We start from the raw sequence: 21,675 nt of genomic DNA, 5'->3' as shown, positions 1-21,675 counted from the left end.
AGACTTGGATTATACTAGTGACAACATCTTGAGAATCATCTTGTTCTTGGCGACTAGTGATAGTATAAAGACTGTTTCCTCCTCCGCCTTCCCCTTAAGAAGTCCCTCTAGATGCAGCTCTGTCTGGTGGAGCAACTGACGAAAATTGGGCTCAATTTCCCCCATTACCGTTACCCTGTCTGCTCTTAGGACACTCTTGCATAAAATGACCATTCTGGCCACACTTAAAGCAACAAGTAGAGCCATCACGACACATCCTTGAGTAGCTCCTACCACACTTATCATATTAAATAGGCTTACTACCCCCTTGTGCCATACTTCCCTGAGAATGGGCAGGTTTAGCTCTAAAATGCTGTGAATTCTGACTATTGTACTCACATTTGTTCCTTGGTGCAGGTGCACTAGTAAATGATGGAGAAGGCCTCTTCTGTTTCTGTTGGATAGATGACCGATTGGCATTACTATTATGCTGCCTGAATTCATTCCTTGTCTTAGCCCTCTTATTTCGAAACTCCTCCCTATCTTTCAGCTTCTCTTCCTCAACCTATTGCACATGGATCATCAGCCTTGCTATGTTTATATTTCTTATCAGCATAGTTGTCCTTCCTTTCCTAATAGACAGATGAGACAACCTAGCAACAAACAAACTCATCCTGCTCCTCATATCAACAACCATCTCCGGAGCATAGCGTGAAGGTTGTGTGAACTTCAGACTATACTCAAGAACACTCAAAGAATCCTGCTTAAGAGTGAGGAACTCTCATACCTTTGCCTATCTTAGTTATCGGGGAAAGAAACGCCCCAAAAATGCCTCCTAAAAAAAAGACCAACTCACAAGTGGTGCACCCTCAGTTCGATTCTTCTTCCATTGATCAAACCATATTCTAGTGACACCCTTCATTTCGTATGCAGCTAGTTCCACCCTCCTAGTATCAACAACATGCATAATCTCAAAAACCTTCTGAAGCTTCTTAACAAAGTTTTCTGGATCCTCAGTGAGACTTGAACCAGTGAAGCTTGGAGGATTCATCCTTAAGAACTCATGGATCCTTGAAGTGTCAGCCCCTTCCTATCGATTCTCCCTCTGTCCAACTTGATTAGTCACTGTTTGACTTAGCATCCAGATAACTTCATGGAATTCAGCATTTGGTGACCTCTCCTCTGGGTTGCACTTCTGGTGCATTGGGTCCCCCTTGTTCATGTGGCTCAAAATTCCTCCTAGTGGGATGACCTCTGATAACTCTTCGTGGAGGCATGATATGAAAGACATGCGCAAGCATGAGTTAGAAGAAACTTTATAGAGATTGACTCTATGGCACAAAATGAGTATGAAAGAAGTGAGAAACTTCCTAAGTGTCGCAACCTCCTAATTATCGATTTGGCGGGCTTCACACCGATAACTAGGACTCTAGTGACACGACTTTATAGACTCCCTAGGACTCTTGAACTCTTTGCTTTGATACCAAGTTTGTCACACCCCGAGCCTACACCTTGGGCGGGACTGGCACTCGAGAACCAGTTTTTGCCCCAAGCGAACCCTTGCCATGGATTACTAATCAGCGGAAGACTTACTCATGATAAAATACTTTTTAAAAAGGAAGCTGAACTGCTCAGTTGATGACTTAGAGTGTATTGAATAAAATTCAACATAGCTAAAGTGGCAACTCAAGATTCAACATAAGCCAATAACAAGATAATGACAAATGAATTAACTAACTGTCTATGAAGCCTCTAATAACTGAGATGGATTTTGTGAAAAGACCCCCGATCATCCTAACAACTGAAGACTACTAAAGCAATGTAAGTAGGAATCCTTCGAAAAGCAAGGAGGCTCACCAACAAACTCTGAAGCTCAAGTAAAATCAACGATGCGCTGGATGCGATCTTGGTTACCTGTATATGCATCATACCAACGATGCAGGCCAAATGGTATCAATACATTAAATGTACGAGCATGTGAGGGGAAATATAAAACAAGACATAAGCTTGAAAAGAGAACTGAAAAGAACAAACCTGGTCTCAACTCAACTTAACTGAACTGAACTCATTTCAAACTAAAGAAGTAATCTAAGTGTAATATAAAGAAAAACTTTTAAAACATAGATAACAACTCTGTGTATTTAGAAATGCAATGGTAACTCTGTGTGTATGCAAAGATACAATATAAACTCTGGATTATATAAAAATACAAGTAATTCTCTGTATATAATAATATACTTTTGTGGGAGTTTCTCTAACTGACCACGATCACTTAAGAGTTATTGTGATGAAACATCATTTTGCCTCAACCTGCCAGGGTCGTCCTATACCTTGTCAGGGGTATATTACCTGAGTACTAAGTAGATCCACTACTCTATGCTAAAATGCACTAAGGAATCATCTATAAAGTATGACCCTTTTCTACCCATGGTGGCTACAGGGTTTATGAGGGCTGAGAGTTTGTCTGAACTCTCCCTCATATTGGTGCTCAATACTACTCCCAAAATATACTAGCTCATATGTTTAAAAACATAACGTTTCTTGCTCGTTTTTCAACTCTAAACCCTCTAGATTCAATTGGTTCTTTCCCCAACACTTAGTTTTAAATACATAACAAAAACATGCAAGAATCCACTCAAAACTATATCTAATTTCATGAATTTGAATCAACAACTCCTTAACAATTTAAACGAATGAAGAACTCAATAGAACTTCAAAAACCCACCAAGAACTTAATTTTTATACTTTCAAGAACATAATTTCATTGAATTAAATCATGACTGGCACGTGGGTGAACGAATCCAACTCTATGTTATCTCACATACCTCGTAGGGATCAACCCTTGGCGAAATCATCAAGAACGATGAACTTTGGCTCTTTCTCCTCGTTTTTGCTCTTGCGTTCTTTCTCTAAGAACCCTAGCGTGAAATCTTTGAGTGCGTAAATTGACCAAATTTAGTTTAGACCCCTAAGTAATTACCAAAAATGAAATAATTTAATTGGGTTGCGAAAAGACCATAATACCCTTCTAAAATTCGATTTTGACTTTCCTTATTTAGACAACCCAACTTTCAATGGGAATATCTCCTTCATACGAACTGGAAATCAAGCAAACTTGGCGGTGTTAGAAAGATTTTTCAAAGATCTTTCCTACGGTATGTGGTAGCATACCTAACTGATCCTGAGCTAGGAGTTATGGTCGTTTGAAGTTGACCCAAAAGTCGTACTTAGCTTAACTTTGTCAGAGTTTCCAAATTTGATTATTTCCTAAACGTTTTCTTTCAAATTCTAGTTCTTTCAAATAAAGAGGTGTTACACAATATAACATCTAAAAATAATATTTTTTTCTATTTTGTTTTTAAAAAATATTGGCACTTTAAATATGTAATTTAAAATTATTTTTAATATTATTTATATTATACAAGACTATTAATTAAGTCTCTAATATTTGCAATTATTTTCTAAGTAATATAATATCTAAAACCATATTATTGATAAGTATAGCACTTTGATCCCGAATTACAATTTTACTAAGTTAATTTTTAAAAGCTTTTTTTCACTTTAAATATGTAATTTAAAATTATAATTATTTTTCGCTATGAAGAATGCACAAAATTACATGATAATTCAAACAATCCACGTTTATGTTATAGTAATAAATGATTAAACTACACTTTTTAATGAGCAAGAAAATACATGTTGCAAAGTTTAAAATGGAACAGGGGAGTAAATTAGTATACAAAATAATTTGATACAAGATAAAATTGTTAATTTAAACAATTTTTAGCTACACATAAAAAACCATTACAAAAATTACTCATTTTGAACTCCGTAATGCATTAATAGAGAATTTATGGGAGAAATGTAACAGTCTTGAAAGTTGAATATTTATGTAAAGTTTAAAATACTTTTTATGATAATGCAATATTCACGATATTATTGCATTTCATAAAAAAATTTAGTTTGATTTGAATTGTTCGTCAATATGTCTTATATATAATATTTGTCACATTTATTATACTTAGAAATTTAGAATAAAATATTTTTTTATTAAATGAAGAATTTGAAAAAGAATAAAATTTTATATTATATGAAGATTATATAGATTATAGGGTGATTATTTGCAAAAAAAATTGATTTATATTATAAATACAATTAACTTGCAAATAATCCTTTACTAATATCCATAAATTAAAAATAATGGGAAAATAGGTTCTTAAAAAAATATTAGCAATATTCCAACATGAATTTAATTATTTGTCATTATCACATAACTCAAGAACTTCTAATGAATGAATTATTCAGGAAATAATAAATCATTGGTTCTTTAATCAACATTAAAAGGAAAATATAGAAGAAAATAGGAATATGTATACAAAGGTATTTCGTAAGAAAAAGAACACATTTAAGTTTCATAGATTATACAATTGTGATAAATGTCTTAGGAAAAAATTCAAAAAATTTGTTAACAGATTCAAAAAAAGAAATTACGCTTGAACATGAAAGGAATTATTACTTTTGAACTTGCATAATGAATTTCTTTAATTGATAAGTGAGAAAATTCATATATATGTAAAAATAGATAATACGTTAGCTTACATATAGTACTTTTAACTTATAGAATTTTATATAGAATATCAAAACATGAATTCTTGGAACTAAGTACAATAATTGTTAATATACGCTATATGTGTATATTTTCAATATAACCGGAGACAATAACTTTGCAGAAACATAAACAACAGGGTTTAAAACATTTACTCAAAAATAACAATTAATATTATAAGCATAAATTAATGAGTTTAAAAAACATACCAGGATATGTAAAAATATAATGAAATCGAAAGGAAAAAATCAATTTCACTGAATGCAATGCACAGTGTCCCCTTAAGAAAACTATTCCCCTCCAATACCCGAGGTTTAAAGAATTACATCCTCTCAGGATGGAAATATTTTATTCACCAGCGTATTGATACAAAAACAATGGTTTCAGTAAGCCACTCAACAAGAGCAAAGTACACAAATATTTAATTTTGCAGAAGAAGAAGAAGTTCAGATTTTTTGTTCATTTTAAAATGAGAGGAAATTCCTCTATTTATAGAAAATAAAGGGTAGTGTGAACAAATGTTTATTGTACTTTATCGGAAAGGTCACAACTCGTTGGAAAAGTCGCAACCCTTCGAAATGGTTACAACATTTCATAAACGTAACAACATTTCGTAAAAGTCGCAACTCTTCATAAAAGTCACAACTTTTCTTAAAAGTCAAAACTTTTCATAAAAGTCACAATTTTTCATAAAAGTCACAACTTTTCATAAAAGTTACAATTTTGCATAAAAGTTACAACTTTTAATAAAAGTCACAACTTTTCATAAAAGTCACAACTTTTCATAAAGGGGAAGACTAGTTTTGGAAATAAATAAATTAAAAGGGAATCCTTGTTTGTGGTGGCACCATGTAGGTGGACCTAGGATTCTTTTTTATATATGTATATATATATAGTAGGTAATTTATCCGCGCTTCTTGCGGTAATAAATATTAATTGCATTGAACTTGTAAAATAATCTTTTACTAATATCCATACATTAAAAATAATAGAAAAAATATGTTCTTAAAATAATATTAGCAATATTCCAACATGGATTTGATTATTTGTCATTATCACATAACTCAACTGTCATGCCTCGAGCCTGGGTGAGGGAGACCGGCACTCGGTGCCTTAACTTTGATACCATCACACGACCAAGCGAACCACTCATTTGGAATACATACAAGGAACATATGCAAATGATATTAAATGATGTCTTGACCAACAACTAGCATGTGAAGATAATTTTTTTTTCTTTATACATATAAAAGCCATAGGTGCAGGTGCTATCTCGGTGGACCTAGAGGGTAGTATGGGGGACATAACTCTAGATATATAAACCTGATTTGGACATAGTCTATGAAGCCTCTAACATATGACATGATCTATAAATGTGTCAACACAAGGCCCTGACGTACCTTAAACCATTTATGTAAATCCTATGAACAAGACAAGATCTCAAATGGAATTGAGGCTCACTGACTATAGTGAAAAACCTGAGAAGGATGCATGTCGAACAGCTTGCCATCTGAATGTATGCACCTTAATTGGAGGGAAATTTCCAGCCCCATTTTCTTGAATTTCAAAAAGAAAACTTGGCTGCAATAGCCGTTGATTTCTTCTTTTTAAAAATCTCCTTGAAGTAAACGTTCAAATTTCTTGAAGCTAAGAGGAGAGGGTACTATTTTGAGACTGTTTTGGTATGAAAACCTAATTAACGAATTGAGAGAGAGGAGAGACGTTTTTGGCTGTGGTTGAGAGAAAATTTCGAAGAGCAGAGTGAAAAATGAAAAAAAAAAGATCTAACATTTGACCTTAAAAGGCCTTCAATCGCCCTAGGCTGCTTAACCTTGAAGTATTCCTGAAACATTTGTCCAAAGTGGTTCCCTCCCTCACATGGTCTTCTTATGCAGCCCTCATTGACTTAAATACATATATAATATGAACTTCTTTTCACTCTCTCGAGCTAAGTGTGTGGACATGGGACTAGGGTTCACTCTCTCGAGCTGAACCTCAAGTCAACCCACTCACACTGGCTATCAATCTAGTGGTCTTAGTTTTACGACCTCTCTCTCGAGCAAGCCGAAAACATATAAATAAACTTGTATTTGCAACTACAAATTCATTAAATTCATCCACAACCACTAAACGAAATCACATTTAAACTACAAATAGACTATCAGCAAGCAAGACCTAACAATTATCTTAACCCATTCGCTAAATCACACTCCAAGAATTGGGGTTTTTAGCTACACATGTATAAGAGATAGAAATTTATACCAAATTGAGCTTGCATTCAACTGGTATGAAGATTAAGTCTTAAAACAAGCCAAAGTTGAAAAATCCAAGAGACCCAAATCCAAATCTTGAAGATGAAACCCTCTGGAACTTCAAGTCTTCAAAACCCTCTCAAACTTGGAGCAAAAGTATTAAAATGTATTATTCTATATGAAAATTATAATAATTGTTCCACTCTTAAAACTACAACTCTAACTAGTATTTATAGTTGTCACTGATTTGTGCTGCAGCAGATCATTCGGTGTCGTTAGTCGGAATCACTGATCAACTCGGCGATTCACCTTTTGGTGTAGTTCATCGCCGTCTTGCACCATCCTTCAGCATCATCATGCTCTAGGTTATTGGGCGACATGGTACTGCTTCGTGGAACTTCTCAACGATGCGCCGACTGCTCCTTTTTTCCGTCGACTTGATCCTTTCCTTTAGGGCGTAGCACACTGGAACAAAAGGCGAATTAAGACCCTTCGGTGACTCGCCAAGTGATCTCGGCGATCCTCAATCCTTTATTTCTTCGTTATTTTCAGCCTTTTAGTTCCTTTTTGCGACGTAGTGTCCATGCTTTCTTTCAATCTTCAAATACCTGAAACTTAAGTGTTTTCATCAGATATTGAGATAAAATAAGCATTTGAGGACACAATTTCTATTAAAATATAGTCCTAAATGAGTCCAATTTGTGGACTCATCATGAAGCACATAGGTCAAGCTAGTAGGTGAAGCACACATGTCAAGCTAGAAGGTTACTTGATTCAATTCCTCATTTCTGCCCAAATCTAAACACTTTAACCTTAGCTTAATACATTATGTGTATATATTCTTTGACCCTTGATCTTTAGGCTCGATCATGACCTTATTCTCCAAGTCATAATAGGTTCGTCGATGTGAACTTGTTCATACAAACGATGGGGGACATGGGGTGTTACATCATCCCCCCCTTTGGCTTATTCATCCTCGAATGTGTGTTGTAGCTAATAGTTCTTAGCTTTAGAACTTCTCAAATATTTTGGCAGAGTTTCCTTTGTAAACATAACTATCTAAAACCGACAGCTAACTAGAAACACACATGTACAAGTTTCAAAAGGCATCACAATAAATGTACCATAATTAAATAAGCAATAAAAAATAAGGCTACTCTTATTCACTTAACATATGAGACAACCTTTAATAAGCACAACTTACCTCACTTTTAATAACATTCTCAGTAACTATACTCAACTTTTCTCCTTTAACAAGAACATTATCATACTACAACACTTGACCTATGACACACTCAAACACTATTCTTATCTACTTAGTGTCTAACAGAATTCTCCCAATTAAGACTTACTAGCATAGTGCTCTTATTTCTAACCAATCAATCATCATCCGACCTTAATTCTCCTTAGCTTTGTAGATTATTCATATTAGAGTGTATAAACCTTTTACTTTCTAGCCCATTATTTTCATCTGTCTAGTATTAACTTCATAGACTAACTGACTTGAACCTCTAAGGTCATTCTTACCTCTTTTCGATTATTTTGATAACATTTAGTTAATAGCTTGAGTTTGTAATTACCTCATTGTTTGTAATACCTACTCTAATTTACCCTCATTTCCTTCTTGAGTCTCATATCCTTAAGAGCAACTAAAACTTTCATCATCTTTCTCTCAGTAGGTAAATAAAAACATAAGCCTTAAGATTCTAATTCATGGCTCGCATTCTTAGCATATGCATGACCTGATCTGATAATATTCACTTACCACTCTAAGTTCAACCACACAGAGCAAAATAATTCTTCAAAGCATAGCTCTATTGCACGATTTAGAACATGAATGAAAGGAAACATTTCCTAAATGCCCGTGTAGCCTCCCTCTTATAGATGTGGTCGAAAACACACCAATAAAAAGGACTCTACTAGACATAGCTTCATAGACTCCCTAGGATATTTGAACCTAATGCTCTGATACCAAGTTTGTCATGCCTCAAGCCTGGGTGATGGAGACCGACACTCGGTGCCTTAACTTTGATACCATCACATGACCGAGCGAACCACTCATTTGAAATACATACAAGGAACATATGCAAATGATATTAAATGATGTCTTGACCAACAACTAGCATGAGAAGATACTTTTTTTTCTTTATACATATAAAAGTCATAAGTGCAGATGCTATCTCGGTTGACCTAGAGGGTAGTATGGGGGACATAACTCTAGATATATAAACCTAATTTGGACATAGTCTATGAAGCCTCTAACATATGACATGATCTGTAAATGTGTCGACACAAGGCCCTGACGTACCTTAAACCATCTAAGTAAATCCTATGAACAAGACAAGATCTCAAATGGAATTAAGGCTCACTAACTATAGTGAAAAACCTGAGAAGGATGCATGTCAAGCAACTTGCCATCTGAATGTATGTACCTTAATTGGAGAGAAATTTCCAGCCCCCTTTTCTTGAATTTCAAAAAGAAAACTTGGCTGCAATAGCTGTTGATCTCTTCTTTTTAAAAATCTCCTTGAAGTAAACCTTCAAATTTCCTGAAGCTAAGAAGGAGAGGGTACTGTTTTGAGACTGTTTTGGTATGAAAACCTCATGAAAGAATTGAGAGAGAGAGGAGAGACATTCTTGGTTGTGGTTGAGAGAAATTTTGAAGAGCAAAGTGAAAAATGAAAAAAAAGATCTAACATTTGACCTTAAAAGGCCTTCAATCGCCCTAGGCTGCTTAACCTTGAAGTATTCCTGAAACATTTGTCCAAAGTGGGTCCCTCCTTCACATGGTCTTCTTATGCAGCCCTCTTTGACTTAAATACATATATAATATGGACTTCTTTTATGTCCCACTTCTAGAATATTTCTCAAACCACATAGTTGGCTCTTAAGCAAGTAGCACATCTAAGCAAGTAGGTGAAGCACATAGGTCAAGCTACTAGGTGAAGCACATAGGTCGAGCAACTAGGTGAAGCACATAGGTCAAGCTAGTAGGTGAATCACATAGGTCAAGCTAGTAGGTGAAGAACAGGTCAAGCTAGCAAGTTACTTGATTCAATTCCTCATTTCTGCCCAAATCTAAACACTTTAACCTTAGCTTAATACATTATGTGTATATATTCTTAGACCCCTGATCTTTAGGCTCGATCATGACTTTATTCTCCAAGTCATAATAGGTTCGTCGATGCGAACTTGTTCGTACAAACGATGGGGGACATGGGGTGTTACATCAACAACCTCTAGTGAATGAATTATTAAGGAAATAATAAATCATTGGTTCTTTAATTAACATTAAAAGGAAAATAAAGAAGAAAATAAGAATATATATACAAAGGCATTTCGTAAGAAAAAATACACATTTAAGTTGCATAGATTATACAATTGTGATATATGTCTTGGGGAAAAATTTAAAAAATTGTTAACATATTCAAAAAAGAAATTACTGGTGAACATGAAGGCAATTTTAACTTTTGAACTTGCATAATGAATTTCTTCAATGGATAAGTGAGAAACTTCATATCTATGTAAAAATAGATAATATGTAAGCTTATATATAGTACTTTTAAGTTATAGAATTTTATAAAGAATATCAAAACATGAATTCTTGGAACTGAGTACAATAATTATTTTCTACACAATGAATATACCCACAATATGTGTATATGTTCAATATAATTGGAGACAATAACTTTGCAGAAACATAAACAACAGAGTTTAAAATATGTACTCAAAAACAACAATTAATATCGTAAGAATGAATTCATGACATTAAAAAAATACGAGGATATATAAAAATAGAATGAAATAAAAAGGAAAAAACCAAGTCCACTAAATGCACAATGTCCTCTTAAGAAAATTATTCCCCTCTAATATCTGAGGTCTAAAGAATTAGATCCTCTCAGTATTGAACGATTTTTTTCACCAATATATTGATACAAAAACAATAGTATCAGTAAGCCACTCAACATGAGCAAAGTACAAGAATATTTAATTGTGAAGAAGAAGAAGAAAATGTTCAGAATTTTTGCTGCTTTAAAATGAGAAGAAATACCTCTACTTATAGACAACAAAGGATAGTGTGAACAAATGTTTATTGTGCCTACAACCCTTCAGGAATGTCACAACCTTTCATAAACGTCACAATCTTTCATAAAAGTTGTAACTATTCATAAAAGTCACATCTTTTCATAAAAGGCACAACTTATCATAAAAGGAATAACTTTTCATTAGAGGGAAAGTCTAGTATTGGAAATAAACAAATTAAAAGGGAACCCTGGTTTGTTGTGGTGCCACGTAGGGGGGCCTAGAGTTTTCTTTTATATATATATGATATGATAGGGAAATAAAAATGAAATGGAAATAATATTATAATATTGAGGGAGAGAAAAAGATTCCTTTTTAGAAAGTAAAATAAAGAATTGGGTTGAAATTGATTGTCTGAAAAAATAGAGAGAACTCTATATTTGAAGAGTAAAATGTAGCCTAAGGTTGGAGATGCCCTAATGGGTGTAGTATTTAGATTTTTAGTTCTGAAAAATTCTTTTATTGTTCATTATTTTTTTCGGTGATAAACTCTCCAGAGCTCCACTAGAATCTGACAAGTCTACCACCACAAAAAGACTCATTACCACCCAAAACCACGGTTCTTCACTACCTCCAGCTGCCAAAAAGGTCACCACCACCCAAATAGTACCAGATCCTTTCCTCTTCAGCTAGATCCACTATTCCACCACCATTTTCGAATCCTAACAACACGTTTCTTCCCCACAAACAACCCCATCTCGCGCATCTCTTTCTATCTCTGCTACCAGCAACTCAAACCCAAACCATCACAAAACAACACACACCAAACAATTCTCCAACAAACCCATAACAAGCACCAGAAACAACCCACCACCGCGAGTTTCGAGCTTTGGTGAACTCCGGTGAACCATCTCCATTCTCCATTTGTTCCGGCTAAACCAAACCCTGAACCCGTCGGAACTCCCACCAAGCTCTAGCGAGCACAACGATAAACATATCAACATACATCAATCAGCAGCCCTATAGACCTCCAGCAAAAACAAAACTCAAATGACCGCCATTTTTCCGTTCTTCTCCAACCCACGAAATCACACCAGATCTCAACCTCACCGGTCCAACTTCACACATCACGAGTTCGCCGACAAGCTCATGAGTATTGGTGTATATGAATTTTATTATTAAAATAAAATATTAAGTGCATATGTTAGTGGGTATAAATTGTGGTAGAATATGACTATTGGTTCTTATAAATTATATGACCATTAAGTCTTGTAACGCTCGTTGTCATTAGCTTCTTGTAACTCATATGACCATTAGTGTCTTGTAACTCTCGTTGTCATTAGCTTCTTGTAACTCATATGACCATTAGTGTCTTGTAACTTATGTAACATCTATCACATTTATCTACCCGCATTGTTACCCCTCATTCTGGCCATTTATTATATGGAAGACTTATTCACCTATAAATAGTTATGTTTCTTCCTTTGTGAAGTATCCTAAGTAAGAAAAGAAATAATGTAAGAAAGATGAGAAGTTTTGTAACGACCTGTTCCCGTCGTTATAGAAAATCCAACGAGGAAAAATTGTGGGCCGAAAAACTTTTTCGCAATACCTTGAAATTTCCCAACCTACTCCAAATTTGGACGAAATTGGAGTCTGTGAGATCTAGGGAAATCCGATAGCAATTGGATGATCTAATTATGAATTTGATCGTATAGTAGATATATAAGACGTTAAGGAATCCGTACAACTTTACGAAATTGAATTTCGGTGAGTAGAACTCCCGAAATTGATCTTAGCATGAACGGGTAGTTTTTGAGTGTCGTTGGTGGAAGGTGTGTTGTGAAATGGGGTTTTTGGAATTAGTAATTTTTCTCACTAGTTCCGTGCAAGCCTCTAAGGCGGGATTTTTTCCACTAGGGCGGGGCCGTTGTAGCAGGGTAAGTGCCGCCATAGCAGGGCAAACGCGACTTAATGTCAGAAATAAACCCCAAAAACATTTTATTCTGCAACTTTCGAACTTGAGAGCTAAGGAACGAACCCAAGGATTTTCTTGATAGTTTTCCACCATTTTTTAGGCTAAAGGTAAAATTTTAACTCCTATATTCCCTTTTTCTATCCGTAGATTGTAATATAGTGGGTAATTATCAATGTGGGCGGGTTTTGATCTGGGAATTCTGGTGGAAAAAGCCATAACCTAGGTATGGGGATCATGGGTTAAATCTAGGGTTGATCAAATTGTTGGTAATTCGGGTAATTAGTTATTGTTTATTGATTCATGTATTTTATTGAATGTTTGTAGACCAAGAACAAGCGGAACGAATCCGAAAAGGGAAGAATCAAGTTTCTTAAGGGATTCAAGCTTGTTTCGAGGTAGGTGATGGTTGTGATTTCATGATTGTGTGATATTTGTTTGTTCTTGCTTCATTATAATACGTGTATGTATGTGAATGTTTCTTTATTTATCACACTTGTTGTAAATGAGGATAGATGAATAATGAATGCCATGAATCATGACTTGAGTGTATGATTATGATAATGTACTTGTGATTGTGATTGTGGCTTGTTGAACGGATCGAGTGTTGAGTTTTGACACACTAACTTGGATTGGTTTCCATGTTCCACCGTAAATATGGGATCGGTTGCTACATTCCGACATAATCATTGGATCGGGTACCACGTTCTGATGTGTTAACAGTTTGGGTTTGGTTCCAAGAGAGGACAAATGACTTGTCGTAACTGTGTATCTTGAGAAAGGTGAAATTGTACCTTGTTCGTAAATGATGATGATATTGTATATGTTCGGTGTATGCAGGTTATTATTATGTTGTATTGGCTTATGTATGTTGCACTTAGTGGGATAGCCGTGTGATCCAACTAGTACACTGTGGTTGTGTACTGATATTGCACTTGCTCTTTCTTTGTTGAGTACAGGGCATCTTCAGGCGGCTATTGACAGACCTCGCTTAGAAGATCAGTGATTGTTCGAATTCAAGGGTGAGCCAGTTCTTCTGGGCAGCCATGATTTCTCTTTCGTTTATGTCCACCATTTTCGACTTAGACTAGGTATTTAGTTAGTTTTATGTTTAGTTGGGTTGTACCCATTTTACTTTAGACTTTTGGTTCATTGTTGGATGTTTTGGTAAATTGACTTTCAGGTTCTAGGCTTATTTCATCATTGTTTTGTTAGATTTTCGGATTTTATGGAAACTCTATTTCTTTTCTTTAGCATTTAACTTGCTTTTGTAACCTTAAATGCCTTAGTATTTTGATTAAGTGGGTTAGCTAATTAGTATGAATGGTTCTCCCACCGGAGGGTTAGTGTGGGTGTCAATAACGATGGTCTAGGTCGTGACAAAATTGGTATTAGAGCCCTAGGTTCGTTGATCTCGATGTACCAAAACGAGTCTAGTAGAGTCTTGTAGAACGGTATAGAGATGTTTGTACTTTTCTTCGAGAGGCTATAGGACTTTAGGAAATCACTCTTTTTTTCTATTGTCTCCTTTCGTGCTATAACTTGATTCCAATTGGTATTTGACGATTCGAATTGGCATATAACCTCTTTCACTCTTCTGTTCGCAGATGGTTAACACTAGATTCAATGACATTAGGCCCTTAGCTCCCGTCAGTGCTCCAGCTGAGGAATCTGCAGCGAGAGGTCACAGTCGAGGCAGGGATAGAGAAAGAGTTAAGGGTAAAGGCTGAGGAAGAGTGGAGCCTAATAGGGATGGAGCATCGGTTGAAAATGCTCCCAGATATGAGGCTCCTCCGGTGCATCATGAAGAGATAGAGGAGAATATTGAGGTTGAAAATGTTGAGGATATTGGACAAGAGAAAGAAGTGCAGGCTGAGACTACATGTATTCCTCCTATAGACCCAGTGTTAGCTCAATAAATCATGTCATTTTTAAAAGGATTGGTTGGTCCTGGAGTGCTTCCACATGTTCAAGAACTCAAGCTCCAGCCAATCCCTCAATTTCTATCACTACTCCCAAGGTGGGTGGAACTGTAGGTACTGATGCCTTCTTTCGTCCTTTGTTGGGTCCTGTTCTGACTGGTAATAAGCATGAAATGTTGACGAAGTTCTTGAAGTTGAAACCCCCTTTGTTCCAGGGTTCTGAGAGTGAGGATGCATATGAGTTCATCCTATATTATTATGAGAGGCTCCATAAGTTGGGAATTGTCCATCAACATGGGGTAGAATTTGTGACTTTTCAACTTCAAGGCGAGGCTTAGCAGTGGTGGAGAGCTTATGTGGAATGCAGATCTTCAGTTTTACCTCCACTTACTTGGACCAAGTTTCATGCCCTGTTCTTAGAGAAATATGTGCCTAGGACTTTGAGAGATCGCAAGAAGGATGAGTTCACGGCCTTAAAGCAAGGTGGTATGTCTGTGGCTGCTTATGAGGCCAAGTTTCATGTTTTGTCTAGATATGCTACGCAATTGGTGACTACTAAGGAAGAGAGGATCCGTTTATTTATTAAGGGACTAAATTCTGAGTTACAGGTATTATCAATTCATATGACCTCGGAAGAAAAAAGCTTCAATGAAGTGACAGATTTTGTGAAGAAAGTGGAGGGGGTGAGGCAAGAGGGTCAGGCTAAGGCATTTGCTAAGAGGACTAAGAACTCGGGTAACTTTCAAGGATCCTACTCCAGAGGGTCTTGGAGGCCAACACTTGCAGCCAGTCCTATTCAGTTTGTTATGCCCGCCTCTACATGTAATTACTCAGGAACTCCACCTCATAATTTGATTCAGGATAGCCAAAGGGTTGCGCCTTTGACGGGCAACAGACCATCTTTTGATCGCACTTGCTACAATTGTGGAGAACCTGGGCATATGAGGAGAGATTGTCCCACTTAAATGTGTTGGACACAGCACAATACACTACAAAAAAAACAACATTTGGCGACCGATTATAGCGACAAACAATATTCTGTCACTAAATACCGATGGATCAGCTACGGAAAAATAAATTGGTCGCTAAATTATCGAATAACATATTGGGACCTAAAATAGCGACGGAATAGCAACAAAAACTAAAATCCATCACTAAATTTAGGCGCTAAAGTTTGGCACCTTTATTTTGCCTATTAAATTAGATAATTACCGACGGAAATCGCGATAAACTTAAATCCGTCGCTACATTTAAGTGTTAGCGACGGAATCAACGACGGATCTTTTGTCGCTAATTTTATTGAGTTTTTTGCTATTAAATTTTTTATAGTGACTACCTTTCTTTTTAAACTATAGTGTGATACATAGCGATGGAATTTCATAGCGACGGAATTTTTCGTTGCTATCTTATATTAAAAAATTTCTAGGGCACAAATCTCACTCACACAAATTAAATCACTCACTCTCCACACTAAATACACATACATAGCAGCGCCTTCTGTGGGAATAGAACTTTTCCAAAATCATCAGTCGTTGCTCTTCGGGAAGGAAATTCGAGCTCATCTTCCTCTTTGCTGCTTGTTGTTGCTCGTTACTCTAAGGAAAACCAATTTCATTGTTGTTGATTCATGAAAAGGTAACAATAGTGTTTATTATTATCTAAAATTTTATAGTTATTTCATCTCTGGTTCATCTGCAGCACTCTTCATCATCTTTTTTCTGATATTTTTTAGTTAGGGTAACAATGGTCACTATTATTATATGCACTACTCTTTGAATTTTTTATTTATCTTTTTGAAGGATCTATTTTTTTCTTTTCTTGTTATGGGTAAAAATATTTTCTATTTGTAGTTATTTGATAATTTTAGATCTTAAAGCTTTCCCCTTTTGATTCTATGGAGAAATTTCTTTGGGGTTGATGGTGTGATTGAAGAAATGGGTCTAGGTTTTTAACTCTAGTTTCCTTTGTTTCTAAAATCGAAAGTTACTTTTGAAAATCAAAAGATAATTTTTCTACTATTTCAGTGCTTACGTACAAAGAAACATAACAAAACAATGTGTATGGTGCAAAGAAAAGTAACAAAATACCTGTATTTAAAGAAGAGACTGAAACAAGTGTCTGTATTTTTTTTTCTAATGTATTCCAGATTTTTTACATAATAGAGTAATGAAATTGTATATGAGTTGATGTACATTAAACATGACATATTCTAAAATCTCAATAAACAGATATCATTCCGTCATATTGTTTTGTTTATTTTTGTTTAACTGTTTGATATATGAAACTTAGTGAAACCGACATAAGCTAGACTTTCCCCCTTCCCTTGCTCTCTGTTGTTTTCTGGTTAATCCGACTCAATATTAGATAAAAATGTAGTACTTCTTTTCATTCTAACATTACACTACTAGTTCTGTTAACTTGTTAATTTTTGTGGTAAGTAAACAACAACTTGTTGTATGTGAATTTTCTTTTAGGGAACACTTTTTATTTAAGTTTCTGGTGGTTTGATATAGCTGTTTTATGATGCTGTAAAAACTGGAAACTTAGTTTTCTGAATTTGTTAAAATAAAAGCACAAACAGATGTAACTGCTTCAATTCTAATTTTGTAAATAACTCTAATTGTTTTGTGTTTTTTTAACATTAAATAGGAGTATGGATAATATAAATCGTAGTTGGATGTACTCGAGATTAGATGGTCGAGGGGCTCTTAATTCTAGTTTTATAGCCGGTGTAAATGACTTTCTCAAGTTTGCATGTTCTCATAGAAACCGCATGAGTGGTGATGAAGTTAGATGTCCATGTAAAAAATGCCACAACATTAAATACATGGATGTTGAATCTATTAAACTACACCTTTTTCGTTTTGGATTTGTGGAGAACTATTTTGTTTGGACATATCAAGGAGAAAAAGAAGTGATCGATGAGATGTCTATTGATTTACCTAATGATACACAACCTGGATTGGGATATGATAATCCATATCGCCAAATGGTTTTGGATGCAGCTGGATCAAACTTTGGTCAGGGTTCGATTGGCAATCTTATTATAGTAATGACGAACCTGAGTCGTCTCATCATTGTGAACCTCCAATGGAGGAACATCCTAATCCTTCAATGGAGCAGGAACCTAATCTTGAGTTGCAAAGGTTTTATGATTTACTTCAAGCCGCTGATGCAGAATTGTATCATGGTTCTTCCATCTCTCAACTTGCCGTAGTTTCTAGGATGCTAAATATTAAAATGGAGAATACTTTGTCACAGAGGGGTTATAATCAAGTGATGCAACTATTGAAAGAGGCATTACCTGAAGATAACAAGGTTCTCGATAGTTATTATCAAACCAAGAAGCTAGTGCGTAGCTTGGGTTTGCCTGTTGAAAAAATTGATTGCTGTAACTCAGGATGTATGTTATATTGGGAAGATGATAAGGACCTAACATCTTGTAAATTTTGTGGCTATGAGAGGTTTAAACGTCGTGTTGGTTCTCGTAAGAGAAAATTGGTCCCTTACAAAAAAATGTATTATTTTCCTCTTATTCCTAGATTGCGGAGATTATATGCATCTCATGCTACAGCTGCCGACATGAGATGGCATCATGAGCATATACAAAAAGAGGGGGTAATGTGTCATCCATCAGACTCTGAGGCTTGGAAGCACTTTAATGAAACCCATTCCTTTTTTGCTTCTGAACCAAGGAATGTGAGGTTGGGGTTATGTACTGATGGTTTTCAGCCATTTGCTCAATCTGGAAGAAAATACTCTTCATGGCCGGTGATTGTCACTCCATATAATTTGCCCCCAGGGATGTGTATGAAGGAGGCTTACATGTTCTTAACTGTCATTGTTCCAGGGCCACACAATCCTAAACAAAAAATTGATGTTTATCTACAACCTTTAATAAAGGAATTGACTTTATTGGGGGAGACAGGTGTGGAAGCATTTGACATCTCAAAAAAGCAAAATTTTCAATTACGGGCAGCTTTGATGTGGACTATCAATGACTTTCCGGCATATTCTATGTTATCAGGATGGAGTACCAGTGGAAACTTAGCATGCCCTTATTGTATGGAGGAAACACAATCCTTCAGATTACAATATGGTGGGAAGACAACTTGGTTTGATAGTCATAGAATGTTTCTTGAGCATAATGACTCATATTCTACTTAGAAGAATGCTAGCTGAATTGATCCAAAAGTATGTGAATTCCTTCTCTGTTATGCATAATCTTAAACCTTTAGGATGTTAAATTTTTTAAGTTGCATTGCAGGCCACTTTTATTGAGAAAAAAGGGCTGTCTGCCATATTTTCTAGAGTGTGTTTGTAGTTTGTGAGCTCTTTTTTATACTATCATATATTACACCATATAATTCTTTCATATTTTTACATTTTCATATGTTTTAAAAAAAATTCCTTGATAGGCTGTTGAAAAGGGTCGAGATCCAACACCAAGCGAGTTACATTTGCATGTCCATAAACATGGTCATGATGGAAAATCTTTTGTTGGTGAACGAGCTCGAAATGTACATGTAAGTCCAATTCTCTATTCTAATTCACAAAAGCAACAGTAGCATTACATCTATATCATTTCTTGCGCCCCATATGTGATAGATAATTGATGTTGTGATTGTCCATAGAAATGTTTTGTTTACTTTTCCAGCAGCCTTTCTAACAATTCTATTCCACCATCCATTTATATCTTGCTGAACTATATTTAATTGAAGCCACTTCATTATGTTTGTTAGACATGCTTGAGAGAAAGCACATATGAAGAATAAATGCTCTATATTCTCGTCTTTGCTTCCACACAATTCACATTTCATATCAGTGATCAAATTTATTGCCTTCAGTCAATGGCCATTCCTCTCCATGCCCCCTTCTCCACGTATAGCCACTCTTGACAGTGTATTTCCTTGCTCGTTGAAGCCACCCATTCTGAACATATCCAGATGCATATGTTCTTGTGCAATTTATTCTTGAGCCACTTTGGCAGGTTTATCAAGCTACTGTGTAAGCTGATGGAGATAAGGGGGTGCTTGAGAAAGTTATAAAGTCTTTCAATTTGTCTATACCTCCTCGCGAACTTCAAAAAGAGGATCCTAAATCTGTACTTCAATATGTTATGAGTCGTTGGCTTCCATTTTCCGATACCATATTGTCTATTGCTGTCAAACACATGTCTGATCATATATCTGCTCAGTCTTCCTTATATCTCGGCTACTTCCAAAGCGAGAACTCTTGGATATATATGGCACAATAAATACATTAAGTTGTGCGTTCTCTGTGGGCAAAAAAAAAGAGCAACATATATTTTAGAAAGACTTGAATATGCAAATAAAAAGCTATCTAAGCTATCGACATAAACTTAATTTGGCTTATTGTTATTGTTATGATTGTTATTAATGAATTTCACTGATTATTATTGTCTTTTACAGGAAAAGTATCTAGAAATATTACAGAATCAAACACAAACTCAATCTGATGTTGATCAATTGCAAGCATATTATCAAGCCGCATGAGGGGAAAACAAAAGAAGGATATATGGTCTTGGAGCTCAAGATAAATCATTTTATGGGACGAATCTTTGTGCCTCAGCTTCTGGAACTGATGCTTCATCCTCAGTACCATGTACGAATGCTCAAACAATAGCAACAGAAAATTTGGATGACTTTATGACACGATTGATTCCTTCACTGACAGATAAAATGCTTCCTATACTTTTTGAGCATGTACGTGGATTGCTTTCTTCAACCTCATCTCAGCCAAACACACATATGACTCCTGTAACTTCTACTCCAACTAATGTTGATGATGCTTCTGCATCAGTTTCGAATGAAGATTAATGTGGTTCTCCAATCTCTCTTAGTTTTGTCGGCTATATATTATTTTTATTGCAAATACTTTTAGTTTTTTTGCTTGGAAATTATTGTTGGGGTTGTTTTCAAGTTGGTTATGCACTCTGTAGTTTGTTATGTGTTTTGGATCTTGTAGAATATTAGTTTCTCTGAATTAAGTTAATTTTGCAACTTTATAAATTGAATAGGATTTGCAATAATAAAATGTATACAATGTAATGGCGACGGAATTAGCGACAGATTCACTACAATATTTATGTCGCTACAAGAAGACAGAAATATAAAAAGTAATGCTGACAGACTTAGCGACGGTTTTGTAACTATTTTTGTAGCTACAAGAAAGGTAGAAATGTATAAAAAGTAATAGCGACAGAATTAATGACAAATTTTTGGTCGTCAATACGCTGACACAATGAAATAACATATAGAATTAGCGACAAAAATTACAAATGTAACGACGATTTTTTTGGTCGTTAGTTTTAACAACGGAAGAGATTCGTCGCTAAACTTACGACGGATTTGAATTTTTGTCGCTAAATTGTTAGCTACGCGCATAATACTGACATATGACTTTTCGTCGCTATTCCATCGCTAAACCAAAATAGCGACGGAATAAGCTATTTAGCGACGGATTTCGTCCGTCGGTAAAAACAGTTTTTTTTGTAGTGATAGTACCCGCAGGAAATGGTAATAACGGTCGAGGGCATTCACAAGATGGGCGAGGAGGAAATCAACGAGGCTAAGAAGGTAGCGGAAATGGTAACGCAGGCAGAGGTACGGTGCAGCCAGGCAGGGAAGTCACCCGTCACGATGATAAGGTTCAGTGTTATACCTTTCCGGGCAAGAATAAGGCAGAAGTGTCTGACGCAGTGATCACAGGTACTATTATTGTCTGTGACCGAATGACTGATATTTTATTTGATCTGGGTTCTACTTATTTTTATGTATTCGTGTGATTTGCCTCAGAGTTTGATATGAATTGTGATATACTTGATGCCCCCATCCATGTTTCTACCCCAGTTGGAGAGTCTATCATAATCACCTATGTCTATCGTGCTTACCCTAT

Source organism: Solanum stenotomum, chromosome 1 (assembly GCF_019186545.1).
Source record: "Solanum stenotomum isolate F172 chromosome 1, ASM1918654v1, whole genome shotgun sequence".
In the NCBI taxonomy this organism is placed as follows: Eukaryota; Viridiplantae; Streptophyta; class Magnoliopsida; order Solanales; family Solanaceae; genus Solanum; species Solanum stenotomum.
The sequence above is the reverse complement of the archived record's forward strand: the minus strand, read 5'-3'. Positions refer to the sequence as shown.